This window comes from Sinohyriopsis cumingii, chromosome 10 (assembly GCF_028554795.1).
Source record: "Sinohyriopsis cumingii isolate HCF-2022 chromosome 10, ASM2855479v2, whole genome shotgun sequence".
NCBI classification, from domain to species: Eukaryota; Metazoa; Mollusca; class Bivalvia; order Unionida; family Unionidae; genus Sinohyriopsis; species Sinohyriopsis cumingii.
Window position 1 is genome coordinate 82,711,702 of NC_142970.1, and position 27,418 is coordinate 82,739,119.

At 34.4% G+C, this 27,418-nt stretch overlaps 1 long non-coding RNA gene across 1 annotated transcript in view; it reads left to right on the top strand.

The window, feature by feature from the left end:
- Positions 1–12,139, top strand: part of LOC149790480 (uncharacterized) — a 32,428-nt gene extending 20,289 nt beyond the window's left edge. Inside the window, exons 4-5 of the long non-coding RNA XR_016423620.1 lie at positions 6,519–6,668; positions 11,824–12,139. This is a non-coding gene — a long non-coding RNA (uncharacterized LOC149790480). The remainder of the gene's footprint in view (positions 1–6,518; positions 6,669–11,823) is intronic.
- The last annotated feature ends 15,279 nt before the right edge of the window (positions 12,140–27,418 follow it).

The window sequence follows — 27,418 nt, forward strand, 5'->3', positions numbered from 1 at the left end:
ATAACTTGTATGTGCATCCCCACTGCAGTTTGTCATCTTGATTTAGTCTTAGTTTGGTCTTGTCAGTCCCACATATTTATATGCATACCATTTGTTTACTTGTAAGACAGATCCAACTGCAAATTGCATAGACCCATATAAGCAACACAGTGCTGGCAAATCTTGGTCTATGCATTTTCTTAGGAGTAATCAGTAGAACAAAGAACAGTGTAGAAAGGGCATATATAATATAAATGATTACTTGTTTGCAGAACAAAAATTTGGGAACATATATTTTGGATATTTGTATTCTAAATATTTCATATCCATGAATATTTGCTTGCATGCATGTATGTGTTAATATTCGTTTGAGGTCAGCTGCTAAAATAGCTGTTACTACTAACCTTCTAACAAATGTGAATATGACGACTTTCTGCTGTCTCCTTTAAGATTTGATGAGACAGCATTTAATTTGCACCTCCTTTCACACATTCTTAATATTTATTTACACCATCTGACTTACTAAAACATGTGCAGTTCTCCATCATTGTGACTTATGTTGTTTAAACATGGTTCTAGACGTACAACATGGTACTGCTATGGAGCCCAAAATGGCAATATGGGTTGAAAGAAAACATCATTTAGCTTCATGTTTTAACTTTATTTCCTTTTTATAACACTATTGTTTGACAATTTTGATCATTCCCACTATAGTTCATTTTTGGTAAATACCCCTGTTCTCATTATAACATGGTTATGTACATACCACTGTTCTCATTATAATGCAGATCCATACTTAACACTTCCAGTGGTGATGGATGACCGGCGCAGTGTATCAGCCAGGGGTGTAAAACTGATGGTAAAAAACTGTACTGACAAATTTTCAAAATATTTTCATCGAGGTGGCATCTTGCTGAGCTCGATGGAAATCATGTGAGAGCTCTCGAGATATGGGGAAGCTACAACGTCATAACATTGCTTATGCTAGTCTGGTTCCTTATTTCTTATGTTCCTGCGTTGCACTCCGCTATACGAATAGAGGAGCACAACACAGGCAGTAAACAAAGCAGGGAACCAGTCAATGCCTATGCTTGAAGTATACACGATGCCACCCCTCGTCCAATGCATTAGATATTAAATAAATCCTGATTGCATTATGCAAATCCTTTGTGTCAAAAAAACGCACGGCAACAAAATGTGTGCATCAATTTTCAACAAATGTGCGTAAAGGGAAACACTGTGATGACCCCTAATACCATGTCATAATAAGGGAGAGCTGTACTAGTATTAAAATTCGGGCTGGCATAATCAGTCAGATATTTGGGTAATGGCTTACTAAAAATAGATAGTCAATGTTTAATATAGTTTTAATACAGCTTTTTTCACATGTCATTAAATTCTCACACTTTCTCTGAAACCAGCAACCTTAATCTTGGTGCAAGAATGTCATTTTAACATTCTTGTTTGAATATATGCATGATAATTACCATTTCCTGGGTAATGGAATCTGACCAAAAGAAAGAAGAGAGACTAAATGACTTACAAAATGGCTACATAAATATGGTAGCCTTAATAGTAGCTCAGCAGCTCTCTACGAATGAGAGCAGGAAATTCCATTCACTTCTGACTTGAAGTAAACCTGTAAACTTCCTGTCTTTACTTATATGATACATCATATTCACAGAGGTATCTCAACATTGAATTTTGTTAAAAAATCTGTTGTATATGATACTTTTGTGAAACATGTGGAGGATCTGTTGCAAAGAAATGCTGGTGAAGATTTCATATAGATCATGAAAGCGATATATCTGTGATGTATGTATGCAAAGAAATAAAGGTGAAGACCTGATACAGATCATGAAAATGGTATACTTTTGATGTATTTGTTTCAACAAATTCAGGCTGAGATCTCATGTTGATCATGCCATACATGTAATGATCTTATCCAAAGCAATACTGGCAAAAGATTCGGACACCGGCAAACATGTGATGGACCTTGTCCTAGAAAATACTGGTGAATATCTCATATTGATCAGAAGTGTCTGATCGTTTGATCTGTCTTGAAGGAATGAAGATGGCAACTGGTTTGTCTTATTCTCCTTACCAGTCAATAGAACATGTAATGGAAATAAAATTATCATAAGTATATTTTATGTAAAAGTTATTATTTTCTACCTTACACATTCTGTCTCTTTTAAAGACCTTTGTGAATCATTAGTAGAAATCGCTTACTGTATGTACTCTCCAACTGCAAACTGCAGAGACCCAGATCAGCCACCACATAATGCACATAATGCACTGACCGGTCTGTGTCTCTGCCTTTTGGATGGATTAAGTAGTAGACAAACATGACCCTGACCACCTACCACATAATGTACCGTCCAGTTTGTGTCAATGACTTTTGTATGGAGTAATCAGTAAAACATTCATAACCCTGATATGTCACCACATAATGCACTGGCCAGTTTGCGTCAATGCCTTTTGTATGGAGTAATCAGTAGAACAAACATGACCCTGATTGGTCAGTGTATATTGCACTGGCTGGTCTGTGTCTATGCCTTTTGTATGGAGTAACCAGTAGGAAAAACATGGTCCTGATCACCAACCACATAATGTACTGTCCAGTCTGTGTCTATGCCTTTTGTATGGAGTAATCATTAGAACAAACATGATCCTGATTTGTCACCACATAATGCACTGGCCAGTCTGTGTCTATGCCTTTTGTATGGAGTAACCAGTAGAACAAACATGATACTGATCTGCCACTGCATAATGTACTGGCCAGCCTGTGTGTATGCTTTTTTTAGAGTAATCAGAAGAGCAAACGTGACCCTGATATGCCAGTGCAGTATGTGATGACAAACCCAGTTCTATATTGTTTACAGGTGGACTCAGGATATCACTGAATATACATGTATGTAGTATTTGACCATAGATTAAGATTGATAATCTGATTTATTTTTACAGGTCTAATTACCCAGCACTAATTGGATTTTTATGGTAAATGTGTTGGCCATCTTCAATTATCAGTGTCAGGGTCAGATTCGTTGCAAACTGAGTAAACACTGTACATATTATCTCTTAGCAATTAGTGAAGAATCTCTCATAAAGCATAATTGGAATGAGCTTTTTTGTTAAAATATAATTGTACGGTTAATCCAATTTAACTGAACGATATATTTTATACTAAAGGGAGAACTGAATGATATAAAACACAATCAGAAATCTTCATTTGTTAGACCTTTCCTGTACACTATAATGATGTGAAACACATTTGTTCTCTGCATTAGGAAATGTAGCTATTTAATTACCTCTTGATGCAACCTTCATTGAATCAGCTGAATGACATTTTGTAAACAGACCAATATGCATATGTGGACTTGTCACATGACAGAAATAACACAGGTTTGCTTGCAACATGACTTATTGGTGTGACAGTCAACAAAAGTACCAATAAATCTTGCTTTTGTTTCACAAAATTATGTAATTGATATGTGTATTTCCATTAGGTATATTTGACTACCTCTGACATTGATTTCCATTTTCATGAAAATGTTTTACTTTTGTTCATATTCAGCTTGCATATCAGAATCTTCGGAATAGACTGTATTTATAGGTTACTGCATTTGTATGGGGAAATATGAACGAGTTTTTTGGCTGTAAATACTGCACGATCTTGGGGGTGAAGTATATCCATCCAACAAAACGAGTTCATGCTTTCCCATGCAAATGCAGTAACCTTTTATTATACGCTCATTTTTTTTTCTACCTAATGCTTAATTATATTAACAAAATACACAACAAGAAACAAAATAACTAAATGTATGCCGTATTCCAAACTAAATGCACAAGCGCAGATTCATCATTACACAACAACATTATTACTGTGCACATAACTCCGCCCAGATAAATTTGAACTTAGTCGCATGCACGACAAAAATTTTCGAAAGAAAATGGAGTGTGTAGTTAAAATTGAAATTTGGAGTCATATTGTGAATGAATGCGCATTAGAACAACTTTTCCATTTGATCTGGAATGAGTAGATATTGGTATTTGTTTTGATTCTACAAAATTTTATGATTATGGACTGGATTTATATGTGACAATTCCACATGAAATACATTAGATTGAAGAAGCGAGGGAGAAGCGTGTTGACATCTGCAATGTGTTTCTGTTTCTGTCATTGAATGTTTGAAATCATAATGTGGGGAATAATATGAAGTTTTTCAATTGCAATTATCAAAAATATGCTATGGAATTTAATGCTTATTTCATTTTGAGTGCAGTAAGGAGGATGTAATTGCACTTATGTTTGAAAATACTTTACAATTTCGAAATGAGTAATCAAGATTGAGAACATATGACATGGCTCATGTAATTCAGATTTGTAGAACTAAGAAAGTACATTTTGAGGAATTCAGGATGTAAAACTGTAAGTATATTTTTTGCTGCCATTCTTATCACCAGCTAAAGAAGACAGTTTATGCCTTGTCACTTGTATGCTATTTGTTATGTTATTTGTAAGGACCATTTATTGCGTCCATTGTATATCTAGGCTATATCCGAAACACTGTATCAAAATATTAACGTGGAATGTGCCAAAGCAGCTGGTATGTGACAGTCCAGGAAACATCTGCTTTACATTATTCAGAAACAAATTTAAACAACCACAACATAAAGCGCCTACTACGTGAGTGTACATGATTTGTTTGCAAATCAAAAGTGCTGGCGTTTGCATCCATTGTTTGTTAACAATAGAAAGAAGTTTCTTTATGCACATGAATGCAATATGAAAGTATGCAATATCTTAAAATACTGAATGATTCTGACAATGTAAAGTTAACGGAGAAAAAAATGAGCATACAATAAGTTGATTATATATTTGGACAAAAGGAAATCATTTCAAAGAGACATATTGATTACATGCATGTTTAGGCATCATTCACAATTCATGAAGCCATCTGACGGAGTATAATATTTAACAGTCCCATTTGTAGCCCAACAATTAATTCAGAGAGGAAGTTTTCGTAATCGGACAACTGATAATCGATAATTTCAGATTCTGTTTGGAGAAGGTATCATTGTTATTATACAAAGCTGTCTGACTTGCAGCCTCATATTTAATAGCCCAATTGTAGCCCAGCAGTTAACAATGGATAATGTATCAGTAATTATTAGTATAAAAAACTATGTTCAATTTATTGCTGAATTGAATAATAATGGAGGAAAATAGCAATTTCCTTGGAGGATACACCATACTGCCAGACTGATAGTGCCCATGTATTCATCTTTTGTTGTATTGTTGCTTCTTTTGTAACTATAGCAGCTGAAGTGTTACCACTCTAATATGAACAGTTTTTACAAATCTAATTGTTTTCAGTAATACATTAATAAAGTATACACTTTACTGCAAACTGTTTATGGTATAGTTGTATGTTCTCTGTAATTGCTGTTTGATATAATTGCTATTACTTTTTTCATTCTTAAATGCTAAGTTTTAACCACTTTTAAAAACCTTTTATATATATCAAGCCTTCCATGTTTAACATATTCTATTAAAATTGATGATAAAACTAACTAGTCAACTAGTCAGTCTTTATATTCCATAACGTACACTTAAGTGCTTCCTGTGACCCTTTCATCCCATACAAGCAGGCTGCATACCTCTACTTACAATCAGGTCTACTACTTATGTAACTAAGCACAGAATAACATCTCAAGTCTTGGTGAAATTTTATTTTGGGAATGAACCCCAAATACGGTGAAGATTGACTTAATGGTACTATCAGAACCCTGTCTGTGATTGTCTTTTCGTGTGTATTCAATGTACAAGTCCATACTGGTCTTTTCATGTGTATTCAGTGTACAAGTCCATAATTGTCTTTTCATGTTTATTCAATGTGCGTGTCCATACTTGTCTTTTCATGTGTATTCAACGTTCATATCCGTACATGTCTTTTCATATGTCATCAGTGTGTATTGTAGTAATTATATGCAAACAACTAACCATATTTTGAAGGAGTTTTCATATAACATTTGTTGTACTCTTGCTTTATATTTTAAAAAAATTTTTATCAGACATTTGCAAATTTTGTACTTAATAAGTGTTTTAATGGTAAATATTAATCATTTGTATAATTGTAGATATCAATTAATTTTTTGGTATGATTACTTAATAAATACTTTAACTGTAAATACTGTTAAATAGTTTAATTAAATATTAATTAGTTTAGTTAAATATGTTTGTGTTACCCATTATTATTTATACATCTTATAAATAATTTGAAAAACATTGTATGGAAAATTACCAACAATGTCAGCATGCATATTCCCATTCAACCCTTTTAAATTAAATATCAAATAATCAAATTTCAGATTCGATCGAAATTCCCATTTTTTTTCAGGTTCCACTCAAACCACACAAATGTCCTCATTCCCATTTTTTTCAGGTTCAACTCAAACCACACAAATGTCCTCATTCCCATTTTTTTCAGGTTCAACTCAAACCACACAAATGTCCTCATTCCCATTTTTTTCAGGTTCAACTCAAACCACACAAATGTCCTCATTCCCAGCTTCAACTCCATATTACCCTCAGTCAGGAGCTACAGAATCTCAGCAATCAGAGCCATCTGGTGCAGCATATGGGCAAGAGGCTCCTGGTGACCTACCATATTCTGTCAGCCCAGGTTAGTGTTCATAATTTGTGTTTTCTATCAGTTACATATTGGTATATGGTCTCATTTGGTCATCGACTTGTTGTAGAATATACATGTCACTCATGTCAAGTATCCTTCTGTGCACTGCAATGCACTTTGAACTTCTCCAGCACACACTTTACTCTATCATTCCAGGTTTGTATTGTCAATTTTTGTCTTGTCTGCATTGCATATGCTTGAAATAGATATCATTTCATGTAACCATATAATTTCTGTACAACCATATTATTACAATCATACTATGTAATTACTGCTTAACCATGCATCTGTAGTGTTACCATATGATTATCATGTGAGCAATTAACTATTAGTAATGTGCTATCATTACTGTAGTTATGTTTTTTTTTTTCTTTTTTAATCAAGGTTCATGGCAAGAATATAAACTGAATTTACTGTAAATATTACACACAGTAGCGGCTGGCAGCAGAACTGGTTTTTTTTCTGGAGTACCACCATCTAGTTCCTAATAAAGTTTACTAGTAATATTGTAACATTTCCTTTTTATGTGAAGCAATAATGTTGAAAATGAGATAACTACAATTAATGTGGCTTTAACATTAGTGTCCTCTCACATTATTGCACATTGCAGATTACATTATTATCCTTTTGAATGCTTGATATCACAGAGGTAATAAAGCAACTAAAATCAAAGTGCTTGCAAATGACTAATTGAATGAGCAGATTGGTTAAAGGTAATGTCATTGAATGAGTTCTGGAAAAGTCTTACAGCCTAGAAAAATTAAATAATCAGTGATTGATTTATATACTTAGGATAAAGCTTCTTGAACAGTCCTTACTAAACGGCATGTTTAAATGTATGTTACACATTCCTTTAAGAATGCAGACATATGGATCATACTTCACCAGGATGTTCCAGACACATTAGAATTCACTTGCAGTGTGGTGATGTTGGATTGGTCACTTGATGTAGTATTGGTTGCATTATCCTCCAATTTGGTGTTGGATTGGAAACATTATATAGTATTTTGCGGTTCCCGCCAGTTTATTGTCGGATTGGTCAGTTGATGTAATATTGTTAACAGTCCCCTCAAGTTTGCTGTTGGTGTCGGTCACTTGATCTAACATTGTTTGCAGTTTTCTTGTTTTATGTTCGATTGGTCACTCAATGTAGTATTATTTTCATTTCTTATATAATGGCGCTGGATCAATCACTTCATCTAGCATTGTTTTGGTTCCCTCCTGTTTAGTGCTGGATTAGTCACATGATGTAGTATTGTTTTCAGTTCTCTCTTCTTTACTGTTGAATTAGTCACTTGATATAGTATATTTTTAGTGTTGGATTAGTCACTTGATATTGTATTGTTTCAGTTCATATATAAAGGTTTTGGATTAGTGACTTAATGTAGTGTCATTTTTAGTTCCCTTCTGTTTGGTGATTGGCTTGATAACCAATCAGTTTTGTATTGATATGTTGAATGACTGTGAGTATCAACAAGTTACTATTTGTTCTCATTAAATTATGTCTGTAACTAAGGTAAAAATATCATTCATTTTAAAGAATAAATTGACAAGACAGATCATATTTTCATGATCATGACCTGGACTGAATAAGTCTCCTATCCTCACTCTCACTTCATCACCAGCTTGAATCTCCAATCTTCACTCTCACTTCATCACCAGCTTGAATCTCCAATCCTCACTCTCACATTATCATAGTTGAACAAGTGGTACATTTTGAGCATGCACATTTTAGTTCTATCTGACCTTTAACACTGCTTGTGAGTTGTGGCCCGAAAGGGGCTTCTAATTTTGGTAGGTGATCATGCATTATCTTTTCCGTTTATTTCTGCATGGATGATCCTAGATTTGGTTGTTAAATTGTACCTCTACAGTCCCAAGAAATGTGGCAATCAAAGTGTATTTGTACAGTCTCAAGAGTGTTAGACCATTTTTGGGGGTTGCTACAGTGTATTTCTAGTCCTAATAGTGCAAGACCATATGATTTTGGTTCTCATAGTGTATTACTAGTCTAATTAAAACACCTTGGTCCATATCGTGTGCATTATTACTAGTCTCATTAGACCACTATGGTTCTCACAGTGTATTTCTACAGTCTCTTTAGAACACCTTGATTTTCCCTGTATTTCTAAATTCTCTTTAGAACACATTGGTTCTCACAGTGTATTTCTATAGCTTGTTTAGAACACTTTGGTTCTCACAGTGCATTTCTACAGTCTGTTTAGGGCACATTGGTTTGCAAAGTGTATTTCTTCAGTCTCTTCAAAATGCCTTGTTTCTCATAATGTATTTCTACAGCCTCTTTAGAACACCTTGGTTCTCACAGTGACTTTTTACAGTCTCTTTAGAACACTGTGTATTTTTACAGCCTTTTGGAACACACACAGTGCATTTGTACAGTCCCATTAGAGCACCTTGTTGCTTACAGAGCATTTCTTCAGTCTTTTTAAAACACCTTGATTCTCTCAGTGAATTTCTTCTACATTCTCTTTAGAACACCTTAAGAATACTTTGGTCCTCACAGTGTGTTATATTAATACAGTCTCTTTAGAACACCATGGTTCTCATATTGTGTTTCTAGTGTCTTTAGAGTACCTTATTTCTCACAGTGTGTATCTACAGTCTCTTTAAAACACCTTAATTCTCATTTGTACAGTGTATTTAGAACACATATTTTCTTGCAGTGTATTTTGAATCTCTTCAGAACACAATGAGTGCAGATGAGATTCTGAGTTAGTGGCATTTAATTTAGTTTCCCTCCAAAATATGTATTAAGTGTACAGAGTTTATTGCTCAGCTCATCCAGCTCAGTGTTCGTACATCCCCTCAAAACATTAAGCTTGCTTGCTTGGTTGAACTTTTGGGGATCAGTTATAAATAAAATACTTGTTTTTTCCTTTCGTATTAAAGCCATTGAGCTTACTCAGTCTGTTGGCTCATGAAAAATGACTCATAATGATTTCATTATTTCCACATCAGCTGTAGCACAACATTACAATGCCACTGGCACTCACTGTGATATGGTTGGGCAGTTGGATGTTTTCTTAATGGCACTTGAAACACATTATTGTTCATATCATGCTCAGGAAATAGGAGCTAAATGCTTTCCCGAGGACATAGCATCAAACTTGATATACCCTAGACGGGTATCAAACCCATGGCCATGACCCCTTGGGTCCATTAACAATTGCTTGTTGCTATGCTGAAATCCATTGTTTTGATCTGACTGAAGTCAAAATTAGAATAGGGATTTATATAAAAAAATTCATAGTCCAGTTAAATAATGAATGAGAGCCATACATCTCAGTGTGGTTGTCTTGCACCTGATTGGTTAACCTTGTTACCAATTTGGAAGACGTATTTATTATCCAGATTTGATACAATTTGGATTATTCAATACATTTTGATTTCTGTAATGATAGAGGTCCACACGTAATAATGAGTTGATGTTGGATCTGCAAGTTGGGATGAGTTTGTTACCACTCGGGAAGCTTACTTTCGGTTTCCAATTATGATCAGGCATGGAATATATACACCTCTCCCTCGATAACTCATGCACAACGAGGTCCACAAACATAAGCCGCACTATGAACAAGGGCGCAAGTTACCGAAGGACCTCCAAAAATTGAAAAAATTCATTCGAAGTAATAGTGAAACTTCGTATCATCCTTGAGGATATCTCTAAGTGCCAGTTCAGGAAGTCTCTAAAACTCGCTTGCCCACAATGGTCTGTATATGTTAAACCAAGCTCATTATTTTACGAATTAATTGTTTTGCTTGGTTGCCTTGCTATCTTTGATAAGTTATGAATGAGTCCATTAATTTAAGGTAGTTTATAATACATACACAATAACATTTATAACAGTGTTCGATTGATCGAATGAAGTGAGTTCACCCGACATACAACCAGGGCCGCTAGATTTTAAGATTGTAGGATTTACATGCATTTTACCTTTCCTTTTATTGCACCTCCTATATTTGATTCAAAATACATAATTAGCAAGATAATACAGAGGAGGCCATATTTTAATTAAGTGCAACAATACAAATACTTCCGCAAATCAGTTACCAAAACATGGTCGGCACTTAATTAGTTTCTCAGAGAAATGCTTGCAGACATGGCTGTTGCGGTAGTTTGCCACATTTTACATTTAAATACACATTGTATTTAAGATGATTACACTTAAGAGGAATGAAAAGATAAAATTAAAACATAAATTTCACTTAATACAAATTATTTAATTGGAATTGAAATATTTATGCACTGCCTTCAACAAGACATAAGTGACATTATCATTAATCAAAATTTCCTTGAATTTCTTTAATTACGATGTACTAAGAATGTCGTTTGGAACAAAATCTAACCAGTTATATGACTTCTTATTAAAAGTTGATAATTTCAAAATGTTGATTAAAATTTACAGGTCCTATCACCATTTTCAACCATAAAATGAGCAATATATCAATGTTTCAGTTACCAATTTCGATTGCAATGTTTTTCAAGTTCAAGAACTTGGGATACATTTTTGTGTATTTTCTGGTTTAACAAATGGGATCCACATCTGACGCCGCATTATAAGTGTGTTCGTGAGTTATCAGGGCGCGAGTTATCAAGGGACTGGTGTACTAATATTATGACGATCTCGGATGCATTCATTAATGAGCTAAATCCCTGCATATTATGATGTGACCATGCATTGGTGGAGCTTGTTACCCTCTCAAATCCACATTTAGAACTTATTTTGATGATGTGTAAAATATATGCATATATCACTGAGATCTTGGATGGGATCAATAATGGGCAAATTCCAAATAATTTACACTGATGAGGTAATCTGATTGGCATCAGCTGACGTCAAGCACATGCATGCAAAGTGGTTCCTCAGTTTGTCTTTTCTCCAAATTTATCCCACAGAAGTGCATTTATTATGGAAATGTTACTATCTGCAAGTTTGATGTAGCATTTGAACTGCCCTTTCTTCTCCCTTTCTGGTGCACTTTTGAAGTGTTTTTGTATTTATACATAAGTTGATTTTTCTTCATTATATACAAACTTTAAACTCTGATTACTACCTTTACTTATTTTACAAATATCAATGGCTTTGATCAATGTAAAATCAGAATCTCACAATAGCTTTTCTTTCAGAGTTTCTTTGCTGAACCCACAAACCAGGCAGCCCCTGAATAAGATGTCAAAGAGATAGCAAAAATTATATGTCCATGCAATATTCAACATATTTCAGTTACAAGCTCATATATTGTCTTATTTGGTTTTTTACTTGTAAAATATAAATGTCAGTCGTATGTAGTAACCCTTTGTGAACTGGATGTAAAAGGACCATAAATAACAGTATGTCTGGATTTATATTCCCGATCGTCTATAAATTAATATCAAATCAACCCTCCATACAATCAGTATTCTCAGTAATTCGACCTCTTGTTGGCATATATATGTATATATATATATATATATATATATACACACACACACACACACATATATATATATATATATATATATATATATATATATATATATATATATATATATATATATGGTGCAGATTTATAACAGTAGATTTTATTTTGCTACAGTCATGAAGTACTGAAATATTAAAATTGATGTTTTGCATGTTTTCATTCATTGCTTTGCAACTGTTACCTTTCTACCATTTATATACTTATATTTATAAATATTGTTTTATTATTTACATTATTATCATGCTTTTTGATGGTACTAAAAGTAGGCTAGAATGCACTGATGTGCCATTGATTCTTAGTCAGTTAATAAATCAATCATCCAGCCAATAACTGCTAAGAACCTGATTAATATAATATTGTATCAACATTCCAAGGCATCAGTATTATCAGTTCTTTGATTATTACAGGGTAAGTAATAGGACTTCAAATTTTCATCATCTCAAGCAAGTTTTTGCATGTATGAATAAATCAGTTTTAAACTATTAAATTCATTTAAATGATACAAAAATAAAAACTGCAACAGTGCACACATCACAATATTTGTAATTTGCTGAAAAGAGGCTTGTTTTGCAGATATGTCTACATTTAATTATTTTGTTGACATGTAATATACAAATTGTTTTTCTTTTTTTTACTTTAGCTGTAGTTTTGGTAATTTATTTTGTTGTCATGTAATAGACTGTTAGTTTCTTTTGAGATGCAGAGTTGTAAATACAAACCCTAAAGCGTATTTGATTTTTCAACTATTTATAAATGTGTAGAAAATAGTGGTATTTATTTAATTTTGCTTCTAATTTGTATCTAATGATATAAGTTCAACTTTGTTCTAACAAGTTTCTACTTTTAATGTATAATATTTCAACATGGATGTATATTTCTGGAACATGAATGGATAATATTGTAACATGAATGTATAATACTGCAAGATGAAAGTCTATTACTGGAATAGGCATGTATAATACTGAAAACCTAATGGATTATATTGGAACAGGAACATGAATGTATAATACTGGAATGTTAATGTATATTACTGGAACATGAATGTATAATACTGTAAGATGAAAGTATAATACTGGAACATGAATGTATACTACTATAATATAAATGTATATTACTGGAACATGAATGTATAATACTGTAAGATGAAAGTATAATACTGGAACATGAATGTATACTACTATAATATAAATGTATATTACTGGAAAATGAATTTATAATACTGGAATATAAATGTGTAATACTGGAAAATGAATGTATAACACCGTATTTACTGCATATATTGGTTCACGATCAAATAATTATTTATTTTCCTGTCCCAGAACTTATGGTGAAACAATTTTTCACTTTGGTCATATGTCCCAAGCCTTAAGAAATGAAATAAATTTGTATTGCATTTCTGCTCCCCCACCCCAACTGCAGGTTGCAAAAAAATATGTAAATAAAATGCTTAGTTGATAATAAAAGGAAAGAAACTAATCTTGTGTTGTTATCATTTATTCCTTTTTTCAACATGAGCATTACAGAATAAAATATTTCCACGAAATCCGTATAAGTAGCGTATGTTTCCATACTGTAGCGTGTATCAATTATGTCCAATACCACACACCATGTTGTTCAGTGACATGAACATTGAGAAGCAATTGTGTGTGGTTGTGCTCAAAGGTTTGAACATGTTATCGCTGTATTGAACATGTTATCCCTGTATTGAACATGTTATGCCTGTATTTGATCAAAATATCACACTCTTAAAGACGATACTATGACATTGATCGACTTAAATCCCTAAAATAGCGTTATGGAACAGATAAGAAATCTGGCATGCTAGTCAGCAAATCACTGATTTAAGAATGTGAAACTTGGCAGAGCTTTTGTTAGTGAAAATTCTTAATTTGCTGCAGAAGTATCCAAAAGTCAATACCTATGAGTCGTGGACAATCATATAGAATCTCAGAGTGGAGTGGAAGAAAGTGAGACATAAGTGTTAGGTAAATAGAGAAATGTGTATGTTTCATCCGTTCTCCTTTCCTCTATTCGCTCTGATCGTTGTCATGGGTAGATCCTGGCTGTACACAAAGCCCTGGCAGCATCTCTGAATTAATCACATATTATCAGTAGAGATTCCAGTAAGACTAAAACATAAAGAGTCGTTTTAGTCTGGCATTGTTTAACATCCTTGTGTATTATCTACCTACTTGTCATGTAGCCACTAATCAATTGGACTTAATAGCAAAATAAACAAATGGAATAATTTGAATTAATGTGCAGAAATGTAATTGTATTACCCAGTGCTACATTCAATCTCTGTTTTCATTTTTTAAATTCTGTGGTTATTAGTCACATAGAAACAAAAATGAATTTCTTTCAGTAACCTTTCATATTGTTCTACTTGATATCTGCTGTTTGTGTATCTCTCCATAGTTGTTATGTAAGATGTGAGTTAAGGCTAAATATAGAATGTTCTTTTTAATTGTAACTCTTTGCTACATGTGGCTCTGTATAGTTTAATATTATTTCCTTTATTTCATTTGGTTTCTTTTCTCTTGCTCCTTTTCTTCACCATTATATCAAAATAAGTAAGGTTTCAGTTGTTGGCACAATATGTCTGAGTCACTTCGACTTGCAATCTTGTTAATGATACTTTTAAGTTCACCTCATTTTCATCATTTGATCCATATTTTCTTGCGATGGCAGGTATGAAAAAGGCAAATGAAATTTACCATTCTTGCTCACATGTTTTGACCATATGCATTGCATAAGAATCATTATCTCCAACCAGGTCAACCATTCCATTAATACTGGTTTACAGTAAAAGGTACCGGGTGTATTATGCAATGAAATCACACATAACAGCATATATAATTTTAGTCATTGATCATAAGACAGCTTTAAATGTTGAACTAAGCCAATCTACATTAAATTTAGTTCTTAGCACGGTCTGTAATGTTTGGGCAAATCAATCTTCATTAACTTTGGTTACAGGAGGCAAGGCATTCAGTAATTTGCGACTTGGTCACTCTACATTAACTGATGTCATAGGAGGCAAAGTATTCAGTAATTTGGAACTAGGTCACTCTACATTAACTATTATCACAGGACGTAAGCATTAAGGAATTTGGGACTAGGTCACACTACATTAACTTTGGTCACAGGAGGCAAGGCATGCAGTAATTTAGGACTAGGTCACACTACATTAACTTTGGTCACAGGAGGCAAGGCATTCAGTAATTTGGGACTAGGTGACACAACATTAACTTTTGTCACAGAACGTATGCATTAAGCAATTTGGCACTAGGTTACTCTACATTAACTTTTGTCACAGGACATATTGCATTCAGTAATTTGGGACTAGGTCACCCTACACAAACTTTGGTCACAGGATGCAAGGCATTCAGTAATTTGGGACTAGGTCACTCTACACAAACTTTGGTCACAGGAGGCTAGGCATTCAGTAATTTGGGACTAGGTGACACTACATTAACTTTTGTCACAGGACGTATGGCATTCAGTAATTTGGGACTAGGTCAGTCTACACAAACGTTGGTCACAGGAGGCAAGGCATTCAGTAATTTGGGACTAGGTCATTCTACACAAACTTTGGTTGCAGGAGGCAAGGCATTCAGTAATTTGGGACTAGGTGACACTACATTAACTTTGGTCACAGAACGTATGCATTAAGTAATTTGGGACTAGGTTACACTACATTAACTTTTGTCACAGGACGTATGGCATTCAATAATTTGGGACTAGGTCACTCTACACAGACTTTGGTCACAGAAGGCAAGGCATTCAGTAATTTGGGACTAGGTCACTCTACACAAACTTTGGTCGCAGGAGGCAAGGCATTCAGTAATTTGGGACTAGGTGACACTACATTAACTTTTGTCACAGAACGTATGCATTAAGCAATTTGGGACTAGGTTACACTACATTAACTTTTGTCAAAGGACGTTATGGCATTCAATAATTTGGGACTAGGTCACACTACACAAACTTTGGTCACAGGAGGCAAGGCATTCAGTAATTTTGGACTAGGTCACTACACAACTTTGGTCAGAGGAGGCAAGGCATTCAGTAATTTGGGGCTAGGTTACTCTACAATACCTTTTAAGATACGTGGTAATGGAATAGGTAATTTTGGAGTACGTCACTTTTCATTAATTTTATTCATCTGGTCATATGTGGTAAGACAGTCAATGGTGTCGGACAAGGTCACTTTATTTTAATAAATGTTTCAAATACAAACTGTCAGGTAGTAAATCAATGAAACATTATAAAGTACATATAAAATTCAGCATGTAGTTTTGTCACAAGTTGAACTTTTCCAGGTTATGGTTAGCACTGTCTCATTTTCTTCTCCATTAACAGTGTTTTCAGATGCAGTAGACTTTGTATTCATCCATCTTATCATAAACTTCAAAGTTTCTTATGTTTTCACTTGCGTGTGTCACTAAATGTATGTATCCATACATTGTGTCGTAAACTGCAAATATTCTTATGATTTCACTTACTAAACAGCTGTAATCCCCCTTTTTATCATAAAATACAAAATGTATGACTTCACTGACATGTATCACTAAATGTTATGCTTTTGGGAATAATGGCAAGATACATATCACACTGGTAGTAAGATTTTATCTATTAGTAAACAGTTAAGTGCCTATATAATCAAATGTATCAATCTCATAGAAAGTCCTTTTTTCAGCTCCTATTCATCAACCCTACCACCAGTCTACAACAACATTTGATATGAGGGATATATATCATACCCCAGGATAGTGGTGTTTTGAGTTCTGACATGTCTGGAAATTAGGAATACGTACAGTAAAAATATTCTAACTGAAACAGTTTTCCTCTTTCACCACATGTTTTATGTTTTGCACTGATTAATAAATATCAGATATAAAAATCCAAATATTTACTCAATATGTCTGCTTTTTAGTTATTGTTCAATGCAAACAACTAATAATGCTAGTCATTCATAAGAACATTGGCAGCAGAGGATTATGCATCTGGTTGACATTAATCACTATTGTACTTAAAATGCAGCACCAAGTCAGAGTCTCTGCAAACTGCCCTCATTCTTTGTCTAGCAAAATATATGTCTTAATACTTTGATCAAAATATATTTGTAAAACCTAATATAATCAGCCAGTTTGTTTTTCCTCAGCATGGGATTAAAGTCATGGCTGCCAGTTTCCTAGGTAAACACCTTATTCATATTTACACCTCTTTGCCTTGACGGCTTATAATAATATTATAATGTTGCTATTAGGGAATTTGTTTTTTTTAGTATCCTCAAGTGGCTTCAGACCCAGCATTTGATTTGCTAATTTCAACTCTGCATTTTGATTTTTTCACTTGTCCAGACTTGCTGAATTTAAAACAGCAGATAATTCAAGTTTGGTTAAATTTTAAAAGGTTCAGTGTTCATACAAATGGTATATTTGTACTTGTGTTATGTGTATTTCTCAATTAAAGAATGTGAGAGTGTCTTATCAAAGAGGGTCATCATTTGGTAGGGTTCTTTTTGTGTTGAGTGTGCAGTACAAAGGGCATCAACAACTTTTTAGAACTGCTGTGCTGCATGCTACATCATATTTGCCTCTTTAAGTTATGTTCAACTAATGCACTTCAGAATAAATATGTGGATTTAATGATGCTGACTCTTGCAGTGGAGAGTGACTTAAGAAAATGCATTGTCGTGTCACAGGGTTAGTGTTGTTGAGCATGCAGGGTGTATAGAATCATAACTGATCTCATGGCTAAACATTGTCTCTAGATATCACATAGATGAGATTTGTATTATATGCCTTACCTTCATACCTCCCATTACTAATGTTGTAAATTTTAAATATTTTATGTCAGTTATATCTTTTCTCATCTTCAGTTAATCAGCATTACATTACAATAGCTCTGGATTAATTTCAACAATTTCCATGGTTACCATAGCAATTACTTGTTATTATAATTGTATTGCATGTGTCAATATGAAATATGTTTGTGTCATTTATTAGCAGATTTGCTTTCTGATACCACCAGCCGTTAAACCCATTATGCACTTATATTCATGGAGTAAAGAGATACAATGTTAATTTTGCCTTTCACCTCTGTGATGGAAAACTTTAACAGTTTTAATAACTTCATGTTCACCTGCATTTAGCATCATGCTGTCTTTCAAAAATGTTTGACACACTTTAATATAACCTATAGCTAAACCACATAGTAATGGTAGATTTCAGTTGTAATGTTTCAATGACTGGTTTATTATAGCTGACAAGACTTCAGTAGCATAACACATAATGACACCATAGGAATTCGGATATCTGGAATTGGAAGAATGTTCATGAAACTTGGCCTTATTATTGTCAGATAGTCAATGACCTGTACGTTAAATCACTGAACAATGTATATAGACGTTTTTATTTATCGTTAGCTATTATGTATACAACATGATATCTTGAAGGTGATTTTTTAAATAATTTATACCTATTTTAATATTTTCGTTACTTTGTGTAATCTACTTTATTTTGGAATGAGAATTTAAAAATAATTTGCAATCTCTGCGTTGTATACTTTTCAATTACAATATTAAACTGATCACAGAATTAGTGAAATTGTTAATTTGTGTTAGCTTTTGCTTAGTTTAGTAGTTTGTTTCATAACATGATTTAGGCTTGCTATAACTTTTACATTTCATTCTTGACAGTAACTTCATTGACACATAATGTCTTGTAGGGTACTTGTGACTTTTTATTTCATTTCTTGCCAGTAATTTCATTGATTTATAATGTCTTGTAGAGTACTTGTGACTTTTTTTATTTCATTTCTTGACATACTTTCTTTGCTTCAATAGACGTTGTAGGGTTGTTAGACTTTTACATTTCCTTTATTGACAGTCATTGTGCCATTTTTACAATACTTTTTACTGCGAGCTGCTTCCTCAATGATATGATTTCTATCATTGTGATTCTTGATACATGCTGACTGTTAGAAGCAGATATGATTGTTGCAAACCATGCAGCAAAAATGATGTTTGGATGTCTTAATTAAGAAAAGAGGGCTCAGGGTGACCAAGTGGTCTAAAGAGCTCATCTTTACACATCACTGTCATCTCACCTTTGTATGTGTGGGTTCGAGGCTTGGACGTGGCCAATGTGGAGATGTGAGAAAGCCGCCAGTAGCTTCACCTGAGTCAGGGATTCTTAATGGGGTCTTCATTTGTTCTTCCTGCACCATTTATACTGGCCACCATACATAGCCTATCCTGCGCTCTGAAATGAGCTTAACTCCAAAACACAAACAAATAAGATAACTCGGAAAAGAAAATAGTGGAAGACTTGTTTGCGTTACCTTCTTGTACTGTAGTCATGTAGTACACACGAACATATCTGGACATATATGTGCGTGTGTTTGAATTATATATTATTTATCTTAGCTAAACATATTGAATAGCAATGAGATTGCAGTATACTATAATATGATATTCGTATAAAGCATTATGTGTTTATGTTTTATTTTAATCTAGTATTGTTATACACTGATGCATACTTTATCTTTGTGAAATAAATATCTTTCCTTAAATTTTCATTTGTGTGAAATGTGTTTTTTAGTGTCCTAAAGTTTGTATGTTTTAAATGTATATCGTATGTGTGTTCCCAAAACACGAGAACCTTTTATATTTATGTAGCAAATAAATAAAGAATTATCTAAAATATATTGAAATGTTTGGGGATTATTTCTGTGTTTTACTTCAGTTACAAAGAGTGGTTTTCAGAACAGTGCCTCTAATATTTACTCCGGATACATATCCTGTACAGAATGGGTAAGTCTCTTGACAATAGCAAAATTATTGTTTTTTTTTAAATAAAAGAGCTTGTGATCCGACCTACACCTGGCTTTTGCTCAATTTCGATTGTCAGAGTGATGTAATAGTCTACTAAAATGAAACAGCCTTTAGCTCAGTGGACATAGACCTAGATACAAATGTAATTTGACTCACTAAGTACTGTTATGCATCATTAAACTTTATTAATTTTCTTTTAGATTTTATTTGCTTTCCTCATTTTGAAGAGAATGCAGTACATTATCTGAATGTTCATCTGCACCAAGGTTAGCATACATGTTTTAAGCACTAATTTTAACACCACATATAACACATCAGCAATGACATTGTTCGACTTTTGGGGAAATTGATGCATTGTAATAAAATGACATGAATTGCTTGTACATCCTATGATAAATTTGTCTGTAAGATTAACATGTGAAAGGAATTATAGGGACAAAGGTATGTATGGGGATACATGATAACATTGTTAAAGTGGCTGACCTCAACGGGGGTGTCTTAGTAACATTGTTAGGGTTGAACTGAATATGCGGCACTATAGGTATGTATGAGAAATCCCATGTTAAATTTGTCCATAGGCTTAACATGGGAACTGTAATATAAGGACAAAAGTGATTACGGAGACAAAAGTGTATATAGGGACAAAGTAGTTATGGGGACAACGTGTTTATAAAGGCAAGGGCAAAAATACAATGGCACCTTTATAATTATTATGACCCTTTCCTTGTGGTATCAGTTATGGGACATAACGAAAATGTAATGTTAAGATATTTAGAAACTCTCTAACACACATTTGTTTGAGTAATATTTGTTAATATATTTATTAAAATCCAAACAGACACCTTACAATCCAGCACCCATAGTTTGATTACTATGCAAAATATATGTGTCTGTGTGAATTTAATACCGGAATAGCTTTCCAAAATGTATAGATGTCTATGGATGTCTATAGACGTCTATGGGAATTTAATACGGGAATATCTATCCACCATCTAACAAGCCATACACACAACACAAAATGCCCAGCCAAAAACCTTGTGTCTAAAATAACCACACCATTTACCAGAAGAAAGGTTATGTAAAGAAGGAGATGAAAGCAATGAAACATACCATCGATCACATCACCTCTACCATCTAACATCTAATACACACTATTTCAAACATCTTGCATAGTTTCTAAAATCCCCTACTACTGTACGAAACGGGTGGGATGTAACTGAAGAAGATGAAATCGCACAAATATATCCAATGTATCACGTATACTATCCAATACCCCCACACACATAATCTGAAACGTCTTGTGCAGTGTCTAACAATCTACGCATACCATTAGACGAAAGGAGCATGAACGTGAAAACAAAAGCAGAAACATGAAACATAAAGAGAATTGTGAAAGAGCTTATTCATAGCTTCAATAAAGAAAGAAAATATAACCATTAACAAATCAACACATTTAAGAATAAAAAGTTTCTATGGCAAATACAAATCAAGAATTCCACAAACACTATATATAAAATTAATGTATTTACAAGGCTGACAACGTTCTGAAATCTACAACATATGTATCATATTACGCATTCTTGGAACTTACAATAAATCATGATGCCTTTCCACACCATTAGTTGCACACCTGGATCATGTTTGCCTTCGGACTCTCACATTGCTTTTCTTTCCTCTATTGCAGTCTCATGCTAATAATGTAGCAATTCATTTTTCCTAATGATATAACCCTTTACATATAATTTGCTATTAATTAATTACTCGATTCTTATTCATCAATCTACATACTATTTCCCAATTATACATGCAATACACTCCCCTACAATGTGCCTTTTTGTATCTATCAAATCATGTTTTCTTTGTCTCATTTTACTTTTGCCACTGTCATTAAGCAAGCACCTACAGTCATATTCCTACCACTAAACTCCCTCTAGACATATCATTTAGCACTAGCTGAACTGACGGTTGCTAGGCTACCATCACACCTCTTAGACAGCCCAGTTAGTACCAATCCCAATATAAAACACGAAGAGTGCTCTCACCAGAACGGTGCAGTCCTGTAACCACTATCCAAACATAAAAACAAAACCCTAACAAACAATTGGCAATCATGTATACGAATTTATCACAGGAGTGTTTGAAACATACAAACTCATTTTCCTCAACTATTATAATCGTAAAGATGATCCAAATTGCAACAAATAATCTTCATTATCTATAAAACACAGAAGAATAGGGACATTAATGGGGGGGGGGGGTGCAAATAGAGGCACACAACCAGATAACAAAGCAACTTGAAACTGTAATGCTTCACTCTACTAAGATGCATCCTATCAGGTAGATCGTATCATTACAGGACCTACGCAAATCAACTATAGACAAATCAAATAAATTTTCCTGGATGACAACTCCGTTTGATGATATTATTTATTGATTTCATAAACAATAAGAACCATTCATTAAAAAGGAATTATCCGAAATGATTGATTGATTGAATACTTTACGGCGCACCATCACTGTTAGGCTATTTTGCACCATACAAAAGGTTATATGTATGATCATTTAAAAATGATAAAAGGTTTCATATCGACCAGCGATATCAAAACCAGATGAAAGTAATGGTAAGGGCAACATACAAAGCTTCCAGATCAACAGGGCATGTAAATGTTGTATGGTAATAAAGACATGAAAAGTTATTGAAAATAAGGGACGATATATACAGTACATAAAATAGTTCATGGCGATGGCATAAACGTTATAGCTTCGAGTAAATGTTTAGTTGTTTTAAAGTGACGTTTATTGTATCAAAAAGTTCGTTCATGTCAAGCACATGTTTCAGGTCTCAGCACTCTATCATATGTGTTTAACAGTGAATGGTTCATTACAAGAAACGCACTCTGGTGGGTCTTCACCTTTTAGCATGTGGGAGTGGGTTAAATAAGTATGAACAATTCGAATTCTTGCAATGACTACCTCCTCTTTACAGATGGTTCTGTAGGAAGGAGTCTATTCTCCAAGGGTTGGCTTGATGGCTGAAGTTTATTATTCAATGCATCATTCCACGATGCCTGCCACTTCTGACATAAACATTCTTTGATACTAGGTTTAAAATCAGTGTACGGTATTTTAAATCAGATGGTTCTTGAGTAAGAGCCATTTTAGCAGCAAGATCTGCTTTTTCATTACCTTTAATACCAATGTGGTTAGGTAACCAACAGTTTACTATATTGTAGGAGGTACTCAGCTCATTGTTTTGGACAAGAATATTAGTTGATAAAGGTTCTCCAGTTTTCTATTATGTAGTGGCTGAATTACTGATAGTGAGTCTGAGAAGATGATGCTGTCTAAAATACGTTTGATTTCGATATATTGCAGAGCAAGATCTATTGCTCTGATTTCGGCTGAAAACATTGATGTACCATTTGGTAAGCGAACCTGTGTTGTATGTTTTCCACTAACGAAGGCTGCAGCAGCCTTTTCCTCATACTTTTATCCGTCAGTGTAAATTCTTTTGTAGTTTTCAAATTCGGTGAGCAGTTCATGATAAGAGTAGTGGAAGATTGAAGGATTTGTCTCAGATTTCTTTCCCTCGTTTAGTGTAAGTATGGTTGTTTAAGTAGCCAGGTAAGTGTTTCGGAAATGGACGTTTTCTAATTTTAAAACGATCAATTTTGATTCTTTCAAGGCTGGATGATAGTTTAATGCCAAAGGAAGGTATGGCGTTTGGTTTGTTTTCGTATAAGGTTTTGTATTTGGGTTGAAAAACAGCCAACAAGCCAGGGTTTGATCTTTATCTGAGAAATACTGTGCGGAAAGCATTTCTCTACGATGTGATAAAGGTGGTTCATTTGCTTCAGCGAGAAGGCGTTCACAAGGGGAAGTCTTAAAGGCTCCCAGAGCGAGTCTTATTTCTTGAAGATGAATTGGGTAAAGCATTATCAAGTATGACTTTCTAGCTGAACCATAAACAATGCAACCATTGTCCAGTTTGGAGCGAATAAACCTTCGATATAAATTAAGGATGAATTTTCTATCAGCACCCCAGTCAGTGTGCGCTACCACTTTAAGTAGATCTAGAGATTTCAAGCATTTAGCTTTCAAGTTCTTTAGGTGTGGAATAAAGGTCACTTTTCTGTTGAAGATAATACCGAACACTTTGTTTCCTCAACAACAGCAATATGTGTTCCGTCAAGCGTGAGTTTAGGTTCATCATCATGTCTTCGTTACTGACATAAATGCATACATACCGTTTCTGATTTCGAGAATTTAAAACGTTAATACTGGCCCAATTTTGAATCTTGTTGATATTTTGCTGTTGTTGTCTTTCAGTGGTATGCATGTGCTTTAATCGATAACATATTAGAAAATCATCAACTTATTAGGAGCAATCCACACTAGGAGCCAAATACTTGGTGATGCTATTGATTTTGATGTTGAAACGTGTCACAGATAGAATACTGCCCTGGGACTCACCCATTTCTTGCTCGTGCATGTCAGTGAGGGTGGAGCCCGCTCGTACCTTGAATTCTCTGTCTGAGAGAAAGTTTGATATGAAAGACGGAAGACGGCAAGTCATTTAGTATCCTGTATGTCCATGTCGTGTTATAGGCCTTTTCTAAATCAATAAAAACCGCTATTAAATGTTCCTTGATAAAAGCGTAGCGAATAAATGTTCCAGTCTAACCAGATGATCGTTGGTGCTACGGCTATATTAAAAACCACTTTAGAAAGGAGATATTAAATTGTTAGTTTCCAAGTACATACAAGCCGAGAATTGATCATTCATTCTATTGTTTTGCGCACATTGCTCGTCAATGCAAGGGTTGATAGCTAGTAGGCTCTGCGCTATAGTTACCAGGTTTTGGAAACTGGTATTACTGTTGCTTCTTTCCAAATATTAGGTACATTACCAGTAATTCATAAATCATTGAAAATTTTCAAAAGAAGTGTTAATGATGATTCTGGAAGGTGTTTCAAAACCTGGTAATGTAATTCGTCAGGCCCAAGAGATGTATGATGGGCCTTGATTAAGCCTCCATAAGCTCCAATAGTGAGAACAGTTGGTTATAACTTTCCGAGTTGTTGGATGTGAATTTAAACACGACTTTTCCCTTTTGAGTTTGTAGGCTTCTGAATAATCAGATGCTAAGGACTTTTTCGATAAACTGTCGCCAAGAATATTTGCTTTGTCACGTTTTGAACTGTTTATTTTCAGATGTCGAAGAGAATTACGTTTTCTCTATTTTGTGGATAGTGTCCCAAACTTTCTTAATAGAGGAACGATAGTTTAAAGAAGAAACATATTTATTCCATGATATTAGTTTGCTTTCTTTGATTTTGCAGCGAGTTTTGGCCCGGAGAATACGGTATTTACTTAAATTTTCGGGGGTCGGACGAGTGTCAATTTTTCTCGGCGTTGTCTAATGGCTTCTTTATATTTTTAGTGACCCGAGGTTTTGGGGTTCTTTTACAGTTCGGTGATGACTTGGGAATGGATTCTTCTGCAATCTTGGTTAAAATAGAAGTAAAGTGCTGAATAGGGTTATTAACGTTGATGCTTCCATTTCGTGCCTGTCGTTTTGTTTTCTTTTTCTTACATAGGAACATATAATGGATTACACGAAACATTATCACCCGATTCTGACAACAACCAGGACAATAGTGCATGGCCACACCACCAGTCTATTATCAAGATTACAGTTAACAAACCAAACATCACAAGCTACTCCTTCCATTGTTTGAAATAATTCAGTTAGAAAGAACAACAATTTTTCTCTAATATGCAAGAAAATGCAGCACCTCAGCAGATAGATACCATGTTACTACAAACGGAAAACATGTATACATGTATATAATACTAAAAACGTGGACTTTGTATAGCGCCTAATATGTAGAAGCTCTAAGCGCTTTACAACATTATACAACACCTAAAAAACTTACATAATGATAATGATTACAAAAAAAGTAAACACGATGAAATTAGAAAACATAAAACATACTGAAAATATTTATGGCAAAGAAACATTGTTAGGTCTTCAAGTCTGTTCTTGCAGTCGAACTAGGTGCGTTTTAAGAGCGCTCTTGAATGCAATAACTGTGTCTTTCGTCTAAGTTCAGTGGCCAATTAGTTCCACGTTGCTGTGCCCTGGTAAGTAAAAGAACGTTGAACATATAACTTCATTTTCATAGTGGGAAGAATGAGAATACTAGTGTCTTAGGATGAACGTAAGTATCTTGTTAGTGTGTACTCACTGATGAAGTCGGATAGGTATGTTGGACTGGAGCCCGTTAATGAAACGTAGCACAGAGAATACATTTTGTGTTTGATTCCGGATCGAATTGATAACCAGTGTAGGGTACAGAGCAGGTGGAGGTGTGCTCTGATCGTGGTACTCTAAGGATGATCAGAGCAACTGTGTTTTGAACTTTTGGAAGTTTCTGAAGTAGATATTGAGTTGAACCAGAGAAAATTGAGTTAAAATAATCAAGTTTTGAAAGTACTAAGGAACACACAAGTGTTTTAGTGGCATCAGCTGAAATATAATTGCGAATGGAGATGATGCGTCTCAGCTCAAGACTTACAGCCTTTCATATGTTCAAGATATGGTGCAATGATAGAGTATTGTCGAGAGTAACACTTAGGTTTCGTACTGACTGTGAATTTAACATCGGAAATGCGTCTCTCTATAAATTCGATGGCATCATCAACTTTAGTAAGGTGGCTCGATTTGTATGTGTGGGTATCATCAGCGTACAATTGGTGAGACACTAGACGATGAACTATGACATTTGACAGCGACTGAGTATATATAATCAAGAGAACATGTCCATAAACAGACCCCTGTGGAACACCACAACAAATATCAACTGGGCTGGAGAGATCAACAGCTATGCATCACAGGGCGAAACAGGACAGGTCAAGAATGATACATTTGCACCACAAGGTTCAACTCACAGCTTTCAGAGACAATTTTGGTCCATAGTGTGCACATATAAAGAAAACTAATGTCCCATCTACAGCCAATAGTTTTTACTCAACCAATAATATCTCAGACATTTCTGTATAATCATTTACCAGTCATCACTCAAGCTTTCCAAAACCATGCCTCAGCAGCATCAACTTTTGAGAACATATGTCACCTAGGTAGGGCCAATTTACAGACGCAACAGTGTGTACATCCAACAGACTGCAAAGACTCTCAAACTATTCAGTTTTAACACTTCAATTTTGAGGAACACATATTAGACGACCAATTTTTATATCACTATTTCATGGCAAAATGTGTGCAGAGATCCCAATCGCATAAAAGGAGCAAAATGAAAAAGAGTTGCGAAGCTAGATTCCTTAGAGAAAGACAATAATCAATCCACTGGTCAATCTCTGAATGGGATTCAACGAGTTCCAGTGTCAAGCAGA